The 16,467-nt window shown below is 44.8% G+C and overlaps 1 protein-coding gene across 3 annotated transcripts in view; it reads right to left on the bottom strand.

Annotated features, from left to right (window-relative positions):
• Window positions 1-16,467, bottom strand: part of LOC120046325 (ankyrin repeat domain-containing protein 11-like) — a 137,310-nt gene that overhangs the window by 54,953 nt on the left and 65,890 nt on the right. The gene's annotated exons all lie outside the window — the stretch shown is intronic.

Raw genomic sequence — 16,467 nt, 5'->3', positions numbered from 1 at the left:
CATACCCGGCCTCATGTTCCCTCCACATAGCTCCCATTTCCCCCAACCTCCCACCTCCCTAGTGGTTTCCTGACGCTCTCCCTTTGCATGTCTCTCTTATGTTCCAGTACAGCATTGCTCCTAACTGGACTTGGCCAACACTGTGAAAGATAGTCTAATACATCTCAGCCCAAATAAGGACGTAACGACGGGATGTTTTTAGAGAGTGTGGTTGAGTGACTCATCAAAATCCTCAGTATGCTCCTTTCATCAAGAGGCACGCTCAAACTGACATAAAAGAAGACCCAGGAAGGGGAACACAAAAGGACACACATGTGCGCACGCTAACGGCTCCGAAAAGTAGGCCAGGGCATCTAGCTGTTCTTCAAGGCCTCTGCTTCATTTCTAAACGCCTGTGACAGGCGTCTGCATCTAGCCAGCCTTCCATCCCCCACCACAAGACTCCTGTTTAGTGTTCCCCTGACACACATCTTTCCAGGCCTTCCCTCTTCAGTGTCGTAACACACACACATACACACACACGCACACACGATTGCATAACAGCATGTGGGGAGCGGGGGCCCCTGTGCTGTGAGTGGGGGGGCATAGGGAGAGAGCTGGGGCTCCACTCAGTCTGAGCAGAAGGCCATATTCATATGCAGATACTGGGGGCCATGTGTGGCGAACAGGAGAAGAATTGCCTTCCCACACTGGAACCAATCACTTGTTCACAGTGAAGACTTCCAGGAAAACAGAAATGGAAACAAATAAAAACAAAGCAATTACACACCTTCTTTCCACCCGTTGTGTAACTTAAAATAGGGCTGCCTTTATAAACAGTCCCAGACAAACATGAAGAGGGGCTTAAAGCGGATTTAAATCTCATCTGCCGGGCTGCAGCAGCCAACAGGTTAAAAAAGATTGGGGAAAGTTGCATGGACGCTCAATCTCAACTTGGCATAATGGCCCCATTTTTAAAATGTCATTTTGTCAGTAAGATGCCAACTTTAAGAGCAGAACACATCCACTATGGCTATTAGCTTGAGTTTACAGCCAAAACACTTAAGATTACTACAAGCTCTACGCAGATGCAAGATTGAGTGTTGCTCGCCCCTACCTGGGCTCGAACCAGAGACCCTCTGCACACATTAACAGCCACCCTCGAAGCATCGTTACCCATCGCACCACAAAAGCTGTGAAAGGGGAACAACTACTTCAAGGTCTCAGAGCGAGTGACGTCACCGATTGAAACGCTATTAGCGCACACCCCGCTAATTAGCTAGCCATTTCACATCGGTTACATCAGCAACTGTTCAACCAGTAAACCAAACAACAAGAAAACACCCAAAAACGTATTCTGTTTAGAAGTAATAACTTAGCCTGTAATAACTGATTACAGGGTATTGTGAAATGGTAGAACCTGCTGGAGCCAACTAGCTAGCCATGTGGTTTATTGTTTTGTGAGAAAACATGACATTATTTTTTAGCTGATATGGGAATGAATACACAAGCAGCATATCAAACAGGGGCAGTGTTTCACACTCTTAAGGATCGGACACTTTTTCTCTCTCAATTTTCGCCTAAAATGTCATACCCAAATCTAACTGCCTGTAGCTCAGGACCTGAAGCAAAGACATGCATATTCTTGATACCATTTGAAAGGAAACACTTCGAAGTTTGTGTAAATATTAAATGAATGTAGGAGAACATAACACATTAGATCTGGTAAAAGATAATACAAAGAAAAAAAGTGTATTTAATTTTTTCACCATCATCATTGAAATGCAAGAGTAAGGCAACACTATTATACCTGTTGAGGCGCAATTTGATGGCAGCCACTAGATGGCAGCAGTGTGCAAAGTTTTAGACCGATCCAATGAACCATTGTATTTCTGCTAAAAATGTATCAAGACTGCCCAAATGTGCCGAATTGGTTTATTAATACATTTTCAAGTTCATAACTGTGCATAACTCGTATTCAGCGCACGTGACAAATAAACTTTGATCTCTCCTCAAACAACAGCATGGTATTATTTCACTGTAATAGCTATGGTAAATTGGACAGTGCAGTTAGATTAACACGAATTTAAGCTTTCTGCCCATATCAGATATGTCAATGTCCTGGGAAATTTTCTTGTTACTTAAAACATCACGCTAATCACATTAGTGCATGTTAGCTCAACCGTCCCGACGTTAAGGTCACATCGGCAAGTGTAAGAATATTTGCTTGGGCATATTTTTCAATTATAAATCTGATTATTTCACATGGAGATGTGGGAAGATAAAAAAGCAAGTTGGTGCCGACAGATAGGAGCTAGAAGCAGAGCTGCCCTAAGCAAGTTATTTCTTACATTATTAGCCCAGGATTTTTTTGTGTTATTGCATACGGCCGGAGCGAACGTTTGGATATCAGAGTGGCGGTAACTCACCAGCATTACGACCAGGATTACGACTTTCCCGAATTGGATACTTTGTTCGTACCCCCCAGGGCAATTGAACTGATTCCAGATGCTGATCCAAAATACCGCTGGAGGAGAAGTATTCGGAGTGGACTTCTAGTCTGACTCAGGAGGGGTGAACACCATCCAGGGCTTCTGAGTATATTACTCGTTAATGTTCAGACTCTGGATAATAAAGACGACAAGCTCAGGGCGAGGATCTCCTTCCAGAGAGACATCAGGGATTGTAACATACTCTGTTTCACAGAAATATAGCTCTCTCGGGATATACTGTCTTCGTCCATATAGCCAGCTGGGTTCTCAGTACATCGCACAGACAGGAATAAAGAACTCTCCAGGAAGAAGAAAGGGCGGGGGTGTATGTTTCATGATTAACTACTCATGGTGTGATTGTGATAATGTACAGAAACTCAAGTCCTTTTGTTCACCCGACCTAGAATACCTCAAACGCCGACCGTATTACCTCCCAAGAGAATTCTCTTCGGTTATAGTCACAGCCGTGTATATTCCCCCTCAAGCAGATACCACGACTGCCCTCAAAAAACTACACTGGACTTTATAGAAACTGGAAACCACATATCCTGGAACCACATTTATTGTAGCAGGGGATTTAAAAAATTGTGCGGAAAACACTATCAAAGTTCTACCAACACAATGACTGTAGCAGCCGCTCTGAGAAAACAAACCACGAATATCAAGATTTTCCGAAATGCCTAAAAGACCCTCCCTTCGGCAAATCTGATCACAGCTCCATTTTGCTCCTCCCATCATATAGGCAGAAACTCAAACAGGAACTACCCATGCTAAGGACTATTCAATGCTGGTCTGACCAATCGGAATCCTTGCTTCAAGATTGTTTTGATCACGCGGTTGGCGTGATATGTTCCGGGTAGCCTCTGAGAATAACATTGAGGAATATACTTAGAGTTTATCAGGAAGTTAATCAGAGATGTTGTACCCACTGTGACTATTAAAACCTACCTAAACCAGAAACCGTTGATAGATAGCATTTGTGCAAATCTGAAAGAGCGAAACGACGCATTTAACAATCGCAAGGTGACTGAGAATATGGCAGAATAAAAACAGTGTAGATATTCCATCCGTAAGGCAATCAAAACAGGCAAAACGTCAGTCGACACACAACGTGGAGTCCCAATTCGACGGCTCAGATACGAGACGTATGTGGCAAGGACTACAGATAATCACAGACTACAAAAGGAAAATCAGCCACGTTACGGACACCGACGTCTTTCTTCCAGACAAACTAAACACCTTCTTTACACACTTTGAGGACAATACAGTGCTCGCTACCAAGGACTGTGGGCTCTCCTCTGTGGCCAACGTGAGTAAGACATTTAAACATTTTAACCCTCGCAAGACTGCCGGTCCAGACGGCATCCATAGCTGCATCCTCAGAGCATGCGCAGACCAGCTTGCTGGAGTGTTTTACGGACATATTCCTCCCTATCCCAGTCTGCTGTCCCCACTTGCTTCAAGCTGTCCACCATTGTTCCTGTACCCAAGAAAGCAAAGGTAACTGAACTAAATGACTATTGCCCCGTAGCACTCACTTAAGTCATCATGAAGTGCTTTGAGAGGTTAGTTAAGGATCATATCACCTCTACCTTACCTGACACCCTCTTCAATTTGCTTACCGCCCCAATAGATTCACAGACAATGCAATCACCATCACACTGCCCTATCCCATCTGGACAAGAGGTAGACCTACATAAGAATGCTGTTCTTTGACTATAGCTCAGCATTCAACACCATATTACCCTCCAAGCTCATCATTAATCTCTGGCCCCTGGGTCTGAACCTCACCCTGTGCAATTGGGTCCTGGACTTCCTGTCGGGCCGCCCACAGATAGTGAAGGTAGCAAACGACACCTCCACTTCGTTGATCCTCAATACAGGGGACCCACAAGGGTGTGTACTCAGCCCCCTCCTGTACTTTGTTTTCACCCATGACTGCAAGGCCACACACGCCTCCAACTCAATCATTAAGTTTGCAGACACAAGGGTAGTAGGCCTGATTACCAACAATGACGAGACAGCCTACAGGGAGGTGGTGAGGGCGCTGGAAGCGTGGTGCCAGGAAAATAACCTCTCACTCAACGTCAACAAAACAAAGAAGCTGATCGTGGACTTCAGGAAACAGCAGAGGGAGCACAGTAGAGAAGGTGGAAAGCTTCGAATTCCTCGGCACTGACGATCTGAAATGGTCCACCCACACAGACAGTGTGGTGAAGCAGGCGCAACAGCACCTCTTCAACCTCAGGAGGCTTAAACATATGCACAATTGAGAGCATCCTGTCGGGCTGTATCACCGTCTGGTACGGCAAATGCATTGCCCGCAACCGCAGGGCTCTCCAGAGGGTGGTGCGGTCTGCCCAACGCATCACCAGGGGCAAACTACCTGCCCTCCAGGACATCTACAGCACCTGATGTCACAGGAAGGCCAAAAAGTTCATCAAGGACAACAAGCATCCAAGCCACTGCCTGTTCACCCCGCTATCATCCAGAAGGCGAGGTCAGTACAGGTGCATCAAAGCTGGGACCGAGAGACTGAAAAACAGCTTCTATCTCAAGGCCACCAGACTGTTAAATAGCCATCACTAGCCAGCTTCCACCCGGTTACGTAATCCTGCACCTTAGAGGCTGCTGCCCTATATACATAGACTTGAAATCACTGGCCACTTTAATAATGGAATACTAGTCACTTTAATAATGTTTACATATTTTGCTTTACTCATCTCTAATGTATTTCCGTCTATGCCACTCCGACATTGCTCGTCCTAATATTTATATATTTCTTAATCCTATTCTTTTACTTTTAGATGTGTTTATTGTTAGATATTACTGCACTGTTGGAGCTAGAAACAAGAATTTCGCTACACCTGCAATAACATCTGCTAAACGTGTATGGGCACAATAACATTTGATTTGATTAGCTAGGCTGCCAACTTGCTAATACTACATGCAAGGGAAGGCGACTCTTCATTGGTTTCACAAAATGAAAAGATAAAAAACGTTGCTATTGCCCCCTTGTGAATGGGAGCGGCGAGGATATCACATTACCTAAAAAGGTGTCCGCTACTCCAAATATCCCATTCCGCCCACGAACACGCACGTAGATCAACGAAGTGAAGCTTGTAGTAACCTTTAGGCCTGGCTACAAACAAGAACATAGCAGTGGGGGGGCCTCCTACCCTATGATTTACATTTCTTGACATCAAACCGTTGGGTTTAGGTGTTAACTGTTCCATCTAGGCAGTAAGAAACAAAATGTATCAGAGAAGGATGTGATACCCATTAGAAGAAAGTCGTTTCCCATTAGACAAGGAGAACACACAATGGTTGTTTCCTGGAGTCAGGATTTGCATTAGCTTTTAGAAATATGCGTTATCAAAATGCAGACCATCAAAATCTGCATTTGAAACCATTTCACCTGCATTTTATATTGAAAGTCAACCGTGTTCATTTGCTTCAATAGATTGATCAAGGACATGAAACTATGGTTTTTATTCAAACAAAATAAATTCATGCAACACAATCAGCAGAAATCAGATGACAACAGAAGTGCAACACTACTTGGCTAGCAGCCACAAAAAGAAATGAGCATAGAAAAAAGCAAGGGATTTTTTGCTAAAATGATGCATGGCCATCAGATTTCTCCTTCTCATCATAGAAAGAATGTCACCACCTATATTTCCTTGTGTTAATCGTGCATTTTCATTTGCTACAGGAGAAAAACTACACCAGAGAAAAGTACTTGACGGAATGGAATGCCCGTTCGTGAATGCAGGAACCAGATTTATCAAGACAATAGTAAATATTTATCAGCGTGAAGAAGTGCAACTGAAGCACACTAAATTAGTCCATTTACATCATGATTTGGAGCTAAATGTAACTGAAGCCGAGCAGAAATTACAATAAGCATTTCAGATCTGCGTTTATAAAACGAGGGCAAAATAGTTTTTTTCTGCGTACAAAACGCAGAATTCGAAGTTAACGCGAACCCCGGGTGTTACATGTGTGTTAGCTGGAGGCATTGTAAGAGCTACTACCTACAGTAGGCAGGGTTCTCCCTCCAGAATGAAACAGCTGCGCTGTGCTCACTTCAATAACAAACCTCTGCCTCTCCTCCGCCAAAAGGTAAAATAGGACCAATTCTTAGTGTTTCTAACGTATGAGACAATCACGGAAAGTGCAAGATATGTCTGCACACCTTTTCCACTTCACATAGGCCTAAACTCCGCACTCCAGCCTGCTAAACGAATTAGGGCAGAATGTAATGAATTTAAAAGCACATAAGTCTGTTAGTGTCGACCAGATAAGGTGAGAGCAGAGGCAGAGAGTGGGCCAGAGCTCTCTCGGGTAGGCCAGCGTCTCAGCTCAAAGTCAGTTTAGATCAGAGCAAACCCCAACTCACTGTACCGTGCCGTACAGCCCCTGCCGTACACAGCCCAAATCCCATCAGGAGAGCTGGGGAGACAAACACAGAAAAACTGTCCTATAATAGGTCAGCCAGTCACTCACTTTACCAGAGTGCATAAGTAAACACACAGCTAATGACCATTGTTTCACACTCTGATTCTTGGAGATCTAGCTGACAAAATTGGCAGTAAGTTACAGTTCATCAGACCAGCACAAACTAAGTAACAAGCTATTCTGCTCCCAAGTGATTTTAAGCCATCAACAATACAACACCCAGTGGAGAAGATTCCGACATTTCTAAAACAGGAAAAGTAGCATACGCTTTCTGGTTGGTTGCTAGTGGATTTCAGCAATTAGGTCAGAGCGAAGTCTGAGGGCTGTGTAGAGGAGAAGGGTTGCGTTTAAACATGACATATTCCCTCTGCTTTGTATTCCTTGATTTTAGTTCTAGTATATTGAAAGGCCAGGTGAACATGAAACTCCGGGACAACATCACCACAGAACTTCCCATGGGAACTGGCCTGGCAAATTTCACACAAAACAACACCGCATGACAACATCATGTAGCATGCTTCCAAAATGAGAACACAAATCAATCATGACAAATAGCTCACAAATCAGAGATAAACTCAGCAAAAGAATTAACATCCCCTTTTCAGGACCCTGTCTTTCAAAGATAATTCATAAAAATTCAAAGAACTTCACAGATCTTCATTGTAAAGGGTTTAAACACTGTTTCCCATGTGTGTTTAATGAACCATAAACAATTAATGAACATGCACCTATGGAACGGTCGTTAAGACACTAACAGCTTACAGCTATGAAAAGCCAACTGACATTTACTCCTGAGGTGCTGACTTGTTGCACCCTCGACAACTACTGTGATTATTATTACTTGACCATGCTGGTCATTTATGAACATTTGAACACCTTGGCCATGTTCTGTTATAATCTCCACCCGGCACAGCCAGAAGAGGACTGGCCACCCCTCATAGCCTGGTTCCTCTAGGTTTCTTCCAAGGTTTTGGCCTTTCTAGGGAGTTTTTCCTAGCCACCGTGCTTCTACACCTGCATTGCTTGCTGTTTGGGGTTTTAGGCTGGGTTTCTGTACAGCACTTAGAGATATCAGCTGATGTAAGAAGGGCTATATAAATACATTTGATTTGATTAAATTTGATTTACAGACAGTAGGTAATTAAGGTCACAGTTATGAAAACTTAAGACACTAAAGAGGCCTTTCTACTGACTCTGAAAAACACCAAAAGAAAGATGCCCAGGGTCCCTGCTCATCTGCGTGAACGTGCCTTACAGGCTGACTACACCGCTCGCATCACATGCGCGAGCGTTGCAAAAATAAATTTAGAAATCTATATTATTCAATTATTGCACCCACACTGCTCACACAGAAGGGGGAGAGATGACTAGAAACGATGCGGTTGACCGTTTTATGTGTGGATTTATTGTCGGAGAAGAGGACCTTATGCATTTCAGGTAAAATAACAACAATCTTTATATCCCAGGACAAATTAGCTAGCTACAGCAAGCTAACTAAATAGGACAAATTAGCTAACAAGTGCAAGCTAGCTAGCTAAATTGCCATAAAGGTTTAATGCTTTTCGACCTGTCCCAAAATGTATGTAATTGGTTCAGAGTTTGTTTTGATATTTTAACCTGTGTGTCGTGATAGCGACTGGTGTGGGGGAACAAAATACATTTATGCACGATGGCGCACATGCGCAGCCGGTTTGGGTTCAGTGTTAGGCATGCTGCACGGAGGCATGAGGACTGCAGATGTGGCCAGGGCAATAAATTGCAATGTCCGTACTGTGAGACGCCTAAGACAGCGCTACAGGGAGACCGACGGACAGCTGATCGTCCACGCAGTGGCAGACCACGTGTAACAACACCTGCAGAGGATCGGTACATCTGAACATCACACCTGCGGGACAAGTACAGGATGGAAACAACAACTGCCCGAGTTACACCAGGAACGCACAATCCCTCCATCAGTACTGACTGTCTGCAATAGGCTGAGAGAGGTTGGACTGAGGGCTTATAGGCCTGTTGTAAGGCAGGTCCTCACCAGACATCACCGGCAACAACGTCGCCTATGGGCACAAACCCACCGTCGCTGGACCAGACAGGACTGGCAAAAAGTGCTCTTCACTGACGAGTCGCGGTTTTGTCTCACCAGGGGTGATGGTCGGATTCGCGTTTATCGTCGAAGGAATGAGCGTTAAACCGAGGCCTGTAATCTGGAGCGGGATCGATTTGGAGGTGGAGGGTTCGTCATGGTCTGAGGTGGTGTGTCACAGCATCATCAGACTGAGCTTGTTGTCATTGCAGGCAATCTCAACGCTGTGCGTTGCAGGGAAGACATCCTCCTCCCTCATGTGGTACCCTTCCTGCAGGCTCATCCTAACATGACCCTCCAGCATGACAATGCCACCAGCAATACTGCTCGTTCTGTACGTGATTTCCTGCAAGACAGGAATGTCAGTGTTCTGCCATGGCCAGCGAAGAGCCCCGATCTCAATCCCATTGAGCACGTCTGGGACCTGTTGGATCGGAGGGTGAGGGCTAGGGCCATTCCCCCCAGAAATGTCCGGAAACTTGCAGGTGCCTTGGTGGAAGAGTGGGGTATCATCTCACAGCAAGAACGGGGAAATCTGGTGCAGTCCATGAGGAGATGCACTGCAGTATTTAATGCAGCTGGTGGCCACACCAGATACTGACTGTTACTTTAGATTTTTACCCCCCCCCCCCCTTTCTTCAGGGGCACATTATTCCATTTATGTTAGTCACATGTCTGTGGAACTTGTTCAGTTTATGTCTCAGTTGTTGAATCTTATGTTCATACAAATATTTCCAAATGTTAAGTTTGCTGAAAATAAATGCAGTTGACAGCGAGAGGACCTTTCTTTTTTTGCTGAGTTTACTTGGTCAAAATAAAGGCAGAGAAAAATGTATTCAAATTAAATAATGGTGCTCTAACCCAATCCAAACCACATTCATTTTCTCTCTTTCTTGCCTTCTGAATGTGAGAATCTGTGGAGTGCAAAAATCCGTGGGCATGTGAAACGTAGAAGAATTTGTCATGGTGACCTACATAGGCAGTGTGTGGAAGAGAGGGTTTTGCTTCCGCATATGAAAGTATTTACTTGGCTCCATTCTGCATGCACCTTCATAGGGGAGGGGAGGAGGAGGAAAAACAGAGGAGAGAGAGAGGGGAGAAGGGGCTATAAAACGAAGAGGAGAGAGGGAACAGAGGGAGAGAGAGAGCAACAGAACTTCAATAACATTGCAAGGTAGAGTATTGAGATGACATTAGGGAGAGAAAACGGAGTGATTCTCTTCCTCCAACAGAAGAGGCCAGAGAGCTTGAGGAGGAGAGGACAGGGAAGTTAGTTGGAGAGGGAACAACGAGGGGGAGGAAGTCATCTTTGATTCAGCCATTATTACTGGACCTTCCTGACTGCACCCCTGCCCAAATCTCTAGTACTTTCCCCACTCTCAGACACAGCACTTGATCCATTCAAAAGATGGACAGACAAAGGAGCCAAACACATTCCCCACAATGCATCACAGAGTCACGTAAACACGCACAGACACACAGACACACTTCAGTCAGGGTCCTGGTAGGAAACAGGTCTGCACTCTCTCCTCTTAGAGACAACACATATTCCCCAAAGGCTTCCATGGCTGCATTTACAATAATCCACTCTTATACTTAAGGAGAGCATAGCACCATTAATTGAAAGAAATGTAGATTAATCTGCTCACTGCCTTGGATCTATAGGCGTAGATATATAGGAGCTTTCCTAGTATAAGCCTATTGAACTGCCTCTGGAGCACATGAGGGCAACAGCATTCCATTTTTAATCAATAGGCTCTGCAGAAGTATTCAGTTCCCTTTGAAGCCCAGCCCTGGATCTGGTTTCCTAATCACCTCCCCATCCCCCCAGCCTTTCCAATACAATGTCACTGTTTTCACACACTGCATGAGGCCGAGCTGGATCAGCCTGTTTAGGGAGGGGGGAGGGGACCTGTCCCTGGCTCAAACTCAAATTGACAAGATTGGACAAAAACCCAGACTAGGGCCAGCATTCAACGCAACTAGCGTCCTGCACACAGCTAGCTTATAGTGGAATTATCTTCCTCCAATGGTGGGCCTGCTTTACTGAAATCAATTATACAGCTCTCATCTAATCACAACAGCAGGAGAGGTTTCTGTCTGATATTTGAATAGCCAACAACATTCTATGCAGCAATGTGTTGAGAATGAATTGCTTTTCTAAGTTGTCATGTAGGGAAATATCTTTATACAAAGAAACAAAACCACAAGAACAAAGCGTGGGTTTGTGTTACGCTGAAAAGATAACTAAACCTAAGGGTTTTAAAAGGATACTTTGAGATTTTGGCAATAAGGCACTGCATCTACTTCTCCAGAGTCAGATTAAGTCATGAATATCACTTTTTATGTCTGTGTCCAGTATGAAGGAAATTAGACACTTCGTGTACCAATGCGAACTAGCATTAGCGCAATGACTTGAAGTCTAAGGGTATCGACTAGCATGCTAGCAGAAACACATAGACGTCCAGTCATTGCGATCTACTGGCATGCTAGCAGAAACACATAGACGTCCAGTCATTGCGATCTACTGGCATGCTAAAAGATACCCATAGACTTCCAGTCGTTGCGCTCACGCAAATCAGCAAAATGCGCTAGTTGGCAACTTCCTTCAAAGTGCTCGCAGAGACATAAAAAAGGTATCCACAAGTTCATCTGACTCTCGGGAAGTAGATAAAGGGCATCATGGCCAAAATCCCAAAGTATCCCTTTAAGAGTGGTAGCGGGTTAGCTCAGAGAAAACACCCTACACTGAGGGAGGGATTGCTCAGCAAAAGACAAACAGGCTAGCTCGTGTGCTCATCCCCGTACAGCCCAAGCAGAGACCTAATTGTTCAGCATTTCCCGACAGAGCTAATTAAAAATAAAAAAAGAGAAGAGGTGGGAGGAGGAAGCAACAGAAACAGGGCATTGATCAGCCAGGAGGGGAGGCCTAACAAACCCAGCAGGAGCTGCAGCGATACACACTCCAATATTGATGGGCCTACAAACCGAGCGTTTAACAGATACAAACCAAACATGGGTTGTTATCAATGACGTGTATAAACCCTGGATTGCTGATTCTATGTATTGGCCATGGAGATGCTTTGAAGCCAACAGTCGGCCATATTGGCACTCCCCAGTAGGAGCAGTCCTCCATAAGAATGAATGTATTTCTACAGTATTTCAATTAAATGTATCAAAGACAAAATGACATGCATTTAAGTCTTTTTTTTTTTTGTAGTAGTAGTGGGGACACTAACAGCAGTACTCCCAAAAAATATAATTTAAAAGTATGCATAAGGGTGGGTGTCTAATAGAATAAACGTATCAAAAACAAATGTAGACATTAATAAATGCATTTATACAGCTTGCAAATAATTTTTTACAATGGTGGAGGAGTACCAAGATGGCTGTGCGGTGGCTTCAATACAGTGCCCCCAATGTCAGTCACCCAGGATTTATATACATCATTGGTTGTTACTGCCTAGTACTCTGGCTAGGCCTAGCATTGTGCAGAGTGAAGCCCGGCCAGTTAACAGTGTTGTCCTGGGTCAAGATTCTCCAGCTTGTCTTACTGCATAAGAGGGGAGGGGAGGAGACTGTTCTGAGGAGATTCAGCTTTCCTCTCCTCTGTGTGTCTGGTTTCTGCTGTGTCACCACTAAAGCTGGTGGGTCTGATCACTGCCAGAAACCTGAGGGATCACACAGCCTCAGCCAGAGAGCACAGCCATCACCAAAACCAACTCACTGAGTAGACGCACGCACACATGAACGCACACACTTACACACAGCTGTAAAACTAACACAACAGTGCACAAGTAGGACGGAGCCGAGCTTAATCCCTGTGAAACCAAAGACAACTGGCTTTGACCACCCAAGAAACAGAGGAGCAACATGAATGCTCGTGTTTTTCAATGCAACATCAAGGTAGGAGTGTCTGGATCAGGCCCAGTCAAATGCTAGGTCTCTGTCACAGCTTCAAACGTGTACCTGCTGGTTCCAACCCACCAACACCACAATCATCTTCTTCATCTTCTTTGGGTGGTAAATTGGAGACCAGACAGCTCGTCTCCTCATCCCCTCACATCCCAGTCAGAATGGTGAGAATTGAGGACAAGCACATGGAGGCCCAGGCCTGAGACCCAGGATGTCTGCTTTCAATCACATCCCTCTTTTAAACAAACAACCTCTGACACGGTCTCCTCTGAAACCCTCTCCTCTGCCCCCTTTCCCCTAGATAAACTCTGTTGCAACAGGCAGCGGTGGAACCAGGACTTTATTAAACGACGGTGGTAGTGTAGTGCCTAGCCCTATTAGGGGCTTTAACATTTCAGGCTATTCTGTTAAAAACAAAATCAGAGCCTAGGCAAACTTTGTAATCAAAATCGCCATTGCCGCATTTCAAAACAGTCTTTTGGTGAGGCGCAGCCAGGAACTACTTCTGTACGATGGCGAGTAGTGGGGGTCGATAAACCAGGAGGATTCTCCATCGTTTCAAATCTCCAGTTTGGGAACAGTTTGGCTCCTCAGACAAGGGCGATGGACAGAGAGTTGTGGATAAAACATGAACAGAATATCGGCACCGCTCAACGAGGATAGCCTATGTAGCCGTCAACCCCTCAAACATGTTGGCACATTTATGCCGAAATCACCCCAGTATTCCTACCACCATCCCCCCCGTATTCCTACTGGCGGAGTGAGACGAAAACACAAAGAAACAATTGTCTCCCCACTCTGGATTCAAGCAGACCTTTGCAGCTGATTCTGACCGGGCCAAAGAAATTACAAGAGCGATAGGGGTTTATAGCCGTAAACATGCGCCCATTCTCAGTGGTTGAGAATAAGGGGTTTCATTCAGCACCTCGTGAAAGCGCTCGAGCCACATTACTAACTTCCCTCTCCCACCTATTTCAGCAAACAGGTAGTGCCTGCTCTATATAAGCAAGCTAAAGCCCCAGTTGTCAATGAATTGGGCAATGCACCCGTGATTGAGCAAATAACAGACGGATGGACCTACAGAGAGCTGCTTAAAAAAATGAAACATTCACCCATTTTGAATGCTATATTGTTTTGTGCATCTCTAAGCTATGTTTTATTGATTCCCGGGGTAATTTCCAGTATGACGTAGCATTGCAATAAAGCCGCTCGTTACACTGGGAGCTACAGGAATAGGACCTTAGGATGGCGAAAACGTCGATCATATGTCAGATTTCAACACCGGCCAATGTCATAACGCAGGAGGTTGCCTTCTCTTGAATGAGCCATTGATCATATTTTTGTGATATTCCTCCCGCGCGAAATGTGTAACCTAATAAAGAGGTCGCCACACTTCTCCTATTTGTCTGCCTCTTCAGTCCAGAATGTATTGCATGGTGCCATCGCATGGTCGTTGCGAATGTCAGACTCCACTCTGCGTGGAACATCGATCTGCAGGTTGAACATAGTGAAATTGCAGACTCCTAAATTGATAGTGCAGTTTGTTTGAGAGATTTTACAGCCAACTAGCTACTTACTTCACATGCTGACATTGACTTTGGTATTATTGTGGGTAGCTAAGTTTGCTAGCTAGCTACACTTAATGACCAAAAGTATGTGGACACCTGATCGTCAAACATCACACTCCAAATCATGGGCATTAATATGGAGCTGGTCCCCCTTTGCTGCTATAACAGCCTCCACTCTTCTGGGAAGGCTTCCAACTGGATGTTGTAACATTGCTGCGGGAGCTTGCTTCCATTCAGCCAAAAGAGCATTAGTGAGAGGGCACTGATGTTGGGCCATTAGGCCTGGCTCACAGTCGGCGTTCCAATTCATCCCGAAAGGGGTTTGATGGGGTTGAGGTCAGGGCTCTGAAGGCCAGTCAAGTTCCTCCACACCGATCGACAAACCATTAATGTATGGACCTCGCTTAGCAAACGGGGGCATTGTCATGCTGAAACAGGAAAGGGCCTTCCACAAACTGATGCCACAAAATTGGAAGCACAGAATCGTCTAGAATGTCATTGTATGCTGTAGCATTAAGAATCCCCTTCACTGGAACTAAGGGCCAAGCACGAACCCTAATAAACAGCCCCAGACCATTATTCCTCTTCCACCAAACTTTACAGTTGACACTATGCATTAGGACAGGTAGCGTTTTCCTGGCATCTGCCAAACCCAGATTCATCATTCGGACTGCCAGATGTGAAGTGCGATTCATCACTCCACAGAACAAGTCTTAACTGACTTGCCTAGTTAAATAAAGGTTAAATAAAACAAAAATAAAATAAATATGCCCTAGTGTACAGTAAGCGCTTAATAAAGGAGTTGATTGGACTGCATGCTTGGAGGAGCATGTTGACTGGGCAGTGGCAGGAAGCAGCACTGAGGTGTGACCAGTGGAGGGGAGAGTGTTGGGAGGGGAGAGGAAAGGTGAGACGCACTAAAAGGAGCATGTGAATTATTGATGATTGAGCCAGCAGTCCAGGCCACAGTGCTAATGCAGAGAGCCTCTTCATAAAGCAGCCTGGATACGATTACACATTACATCATCCCTCCCCTACCATCCCTTCCCCCACCCCTTCCGCTGCTCCCCCATCCGCAGCACACTGTCTTTGGGATGCATTATTAAATCAGGCCCGGGGATTGCACCGGCCTGCTGAATCGAGATGCACTACATTTCTCTCTTCCCTCTCGTTTTCTCTCCCTCTCAAACACACACATATAGATAGATCAAACAAGTGCCTCACCAGTCAGGAATTATGGAGGAGAGGAGGATGTGAGATGAGTATTGAGAATAAAGAATGAAAATGCTATGTCATTAGCTTTTAGAAATCAGCATTTTCAAAACGTAGAGCATCAAAAAAAATCTGCATTTTAAACCATTTCACCTGCGTTTTACATTGAAAGTCAACAGTGTTTGCGCAGGTAGCCTAGCGGTTAAGAGCATTAGGCCAGTAACCAAAAGGTTTCTGGTTCGAATCCCTGAGCCGGCAATGTGGAAAACTCTACAGTTCTGCCCTGAAGCAAGGCAGTTAAACCCCAACAACAACTTCTCCCCAAGCACCGATAACGTGGACGTCGATTAAGGCAGATTGAGGGGTTGGGTTAAATACAGAAAATATTTTGGTGGAATGCATTCAGTTGTGCAACTGACTAGGTACCCCCTTTCCCTTAGAGTGATCAGGGACATGCAACTGTAGTTTTCATTCACACAAAAAATTAATGCAACACATTCAGCAGAAATTACCTTTGTTTTCATCAGATGACAACAGAAATGCAACACTTTGTCTAACGGCCACACATAGGTCAATTAGCATACAATGAAAAAGCAAGGTATTTGTTTTTGCAAAAACGATGCATGGCCACCCAATTGCTTATGTTAATTGTAGCCAGCTACATTTCCTAATGTTTTCCTCCAAGTTTATATCTTGCTACAGGAGAAAAAATACACCAGACAAAAGTACATCAGTCAGAGCGCTGTCCGCTGATCGAATG

This window comes from Salvelinus namaycush, chromosome 1 (assembly GCF_016432855.1).
Source record: "Salvelinus namaycush isolate Seneca chromosome 1, SaNama_1.0, whole genome shotgun sequence".
NCBI lineage: Eukaryota > Metazoa > Chordata > Actinopteri > Salmoniformes > Salmonidae > Salvelinus > Salvelinus namaycush.
This window is presented reverse-complemented; position numbering and strand designations above follow the sequence as displayed.